Consider the following 3,946-nt stretch of genomic DNA (forward strand, 5'->3'; position numbering starts at 1 on the left):
CCGCCCTGTGCCTAGAGTTTACTCCTCGGATGCGGAAGCCAGGGTGCCCGCTCCATGCCCTTCCAGGTACTTCCGCCCTGTCAAGCCACCTCTGCCCCTGCCCAGACCATAGCTGCCTGCTCTCCTCTGCATGCAGAAGCCCTGGGGGATGCTCCCACTTCGGGGCCTTCGCGGGCCGTTCCCACCGCCTGGACAGCCATCTCAGACCCCCGGACAAGCTCCGCTCCTACCCAGTGCTGACCCCAACTCCACAGCTGCTCTTCCCTGCACCCAACCTCCTCGCCTCACCGCCCACCAGTCCCTGTCACCCCGCACCCCACTTTATTTTATTGTTCTCCTGACATTCTATTATGTGCTTATTTGTCTCTTGCTTGCCTTGCCCACTAAATGTAAATTTCACAGGCACAGGACTTTATCTTGTGTATACCGGAAGTCCAGCGTCTGGACTCTAAGACACAGTAAGTGTTCAATAAATATTTGTCAAATGAATAAATATCGTGTTCCCAGCTGCGCCTGGATAACCACGTGCTCAGCTATAAATTAGAAAAAAAAAAAACAGCTACAGAGTTCACGTGACTCTTAGGAGTCCTGAAAAGCTAGTCTGTCCTATTACACCCCCTGCAAAGCCCGTGGCCAGGAGGGGCAGCCCGTGGCCAGCAGGGAAGGCTCTAGGAAGCTTTGTAAGCCACTCAGGACTGAGTTGCTGTCAGAAACGAGAGCTCAGGGCCGGGAGGAGGGGGTCAGCGGCCCCTGAACGGCCCTGGGAGCCTGAGTCCTCCCAGCCATCCTAGGCCGGAGGCCCTGGGACACCCCAGAGCCCAGAAGACCCCAGGGGCACCTCTAGGGGGCCTTCCTGCCTGGAGCCGCAGTCCGGGAGGTCAGCGCAGCGGCCAGAGGAGCGGCAGTAGCTGAGTCTGTTGAAGCTCCACTCAGGCTTCCCGGTGTTGCTCTGAGCCAGCACAACGGTGGCATGTGAACGATAGCTCACACCTGGCTGGAAAACAGCAACAACAGGGAAGAGAGGCAGAGGCCCGGGCCGTGGATGGCAGCAGGGCTTTCGTCCCCGGCGCCTGCAGAAGAAAAAGACCAAAGGGTTTAGGGGTTACAGAAAATAAACTTCTGATGGCAGCTGGGGACTCTTAGATTTCTCTCTGCTCCAAACACACCCATGCCTGAGAAATATGTTCTCCGTCACCAAAACACAGGGTCCCGGTTAAGCAAGGACTAGAACAACATTACAAGTTGGTCCAGACATGGTGGCATCTTGAATAGTGAACCAGTATGCCCACCATACCTTGAGTCACTATTCCAGTTAAGTAAAACGTGGAGTCTAGTGGGCTCTTAACGTCAGCGCAGCAGAGACGCGTTGGGGGCCAGGGCCTGCCGCGCGCACGGCCTGCTGCTGCCCCCTGGTGGCGAGACGGCGGGGCTGCAGGGCATCTCAGGCGGATGGGCGGTGCCCGCCCCGCGTCGGAGCAGCGCAGGGCCAGGCCCCGCGCAAGCCTACCGCTGGCCACACCTTGCGGATGTCTCTGGCTTAGTGGATCTACACCAACACTGTTTTTATTCTACGGGGCTGTGCATTGGGCAATGGATTAAAACCAGCGTTTTCCTGTATTTCAGTGGTAGTTTATGGGTGACTGACTATTTGGGTTGGTTTTAGAGCTGCCTCATTTTGCAAGGTGTTTGTAACTTTTATTTTTCTAGAACAAAGGGCCCAAAGCACAGCATCTTGAGCTGTTCCCACGAGGCAGGCACAGAGCACTTTTGCAAACGACCGTGGATGGGCACTTTGGAGCTTGGCCCATGGCTGCACTGCCCTCCCCTGCAGATGGGGGCGCCACACCTCCTGAACAGAGAGGAGTCCCTGCCATCTGCAGGTGCAGGAGCCGGTGGCCTCCCCACACACCTGTCCTCCCCAGACAGAGGCCTGGTGATGGTCAAATGATAGAACTGCCTCCATTCTACCCCACCTCTAGGAAGCTGGGGACCCCTCCTCCCACCCAAGATGGAGCAATGAGGGAGCACCTACTCCAGCTGGCGCCCAGGCCCCCACCAGGGCCTGCCACTCCACAGAGGTGCACCCAGCCCAGTGGCCCACCAGACACCCCCAGCAGGGCTGACCTTGCCCACGGCCCCCCACTACGGGTCCTAGAGAACCCACAATGTGTCCTTCAGCCCTGACGGGGTTCCTGCTGCCCCCAGGTCCTGCGTAGCTTTCGGGTCTTCTAGAGACTCTGGGAGGCGGAAGCAGCAGTATCCCCATGAAATCAACCACGGTCCTCCAATGCAGCTGTTCTGGAGCAGGTGGGTGGTCGTAGATCAGCCCCAGCTTCCCTCTCTCCCATCACTTCCAGGTCTGCTCAGCCAAGTGGCCACCCCCAAAGAAGTCCACGCCCTGGTTCAGCCACATGACAGTGGCAGCAGCGTGGCCCTCGGGGGCCTTCGCAGATGTGAGCAGGGTGCGGACTTGAGCTGGGAAGATGACCCGGATTAGCGTGGGCCCAAGGTCACCCCAAGGGCCCTTACAAGAGGATGGAGGCAGATGAGGCAGTCGCATTCCGATGTGTCTACGGAAGGGCGCCCCCAGGTGCAGCCTCGCCGGCTTTGAGGATGGAAGAGGGGGCCACAGGTCGGCGAGAAGGCAGGAGGCCTCTGGAAGCTAGAGACGTCCGGGAAACAGAGCTCCTCTGGGGGCCCCGAAAGGAGCCCGGCACTGTCAACACTCCGAGCGTGTCCGGGAGGGCCACCTGGGCCTGGGACCCACAGAGCCGTAAGAGGGAGCTCAAAGGGCTTTCAGCCGCCGAGCAGAGCAGGGAGAGTACCTGCCCCACAGCCCGATGAAGCGCCCGGGGTGGCTTCCGAGTTCTTTCATGTTGATAACGTTTTATTGAGATGCAACCCACAACAGCCTACAGAACAGGGCCCCCATACTACAGGAAAAGCTGTTTTACAACCTCTGGAAGTGGCCTCCACCTTCTAAACTCTGAAATATCCATCATCAATAATCCCACCTCCAGAGGCTTGTATAAAATAATTTTGCGCCGTATCGGGGGTTATTAAATAAGTGACTGGTATCAGAGAGCTCCTGACTCGGAGGTTCAGTGTCCAGTGCCAAGTGGACTTGCTCTCAGCCCCTGCCAGCACAGGCCCTCCGCAGAGGAGCTGTCTCTGCAGAGACCTCGAGACGGAGGCAAGGCCGAGGCTTCGGACGAGGAGACGCAGGTGTTAGTCTCCAGAGCTGCCTGAACCGTCCTGTCTGAGACAAAGACAGGGCTCGCTTTGCTCCAGAGCAGGGTGGAGAATGAAGAGGGAAGGATCAGGTAAGCTGGAGGCAAGGACTTCAGGGAGGGTCATTGCCAGCAAGGCTGGGCAGTGATAACAGGACATAGTGGCATTTTTTGAAGTTTCCTGGAATGGATCACACCTACCCAGGGTTAAAACTAGCAAGCAAGTGTCTGTTCCCCCACTGTTTACAACAGCCAAGCTAGGAAACCCCCTAAATACCCGAAGACAGAGGAGTGGATCAGGAAGATTTGGATACACACCCCCCATGGAATACTACTCAGCTGTAAAAAATGAAAGGAAGATAAACTCTTGCCATTGGCAACAGCGTGAATGGAATTGGAGGAGCTGGTACTGAAGTTCAAGTTCAGAGGAGAGAGACAAAGTCTGCATGACTGAACTCGGAGATGGGATGTAAAGGACATAAAACAAAGGAACAGATAAAGCTGAACCCAAACTAGATCTGACTGCAGGACTAAGGCTCCCATAGGACCCCAGAAGGGGAAGGGGCACAGTGGACTGTGGTGGAGGGTGGTTGGCGCTCTGGTGGTGAGCTAGTGTGTTAACATCCACCTGAAGAAGTGTGGAGCTGCACCCCTAAATCATATACAGTGTTGGAAACCAACTTAAACCTCCATAAAAAATGCCTATCATCTAAAAA

This window comes from Condylura cristata, unplaced genomic scaffold (assembly GCF_000260355.1).
Source record: "Condylura cristata isolate star-nosed mole 26May11 unplaced genomic scaffold, ConCri1.0 scaffold00002, whole genome shotgun sequence".
In the NCBI taxonomy this organism is placed as follows: Eukaryota; Metazoa; Chordata; class Mammalia; order Eulipotyphla; family Talpidae; genus Condylura; species Condylura cristata.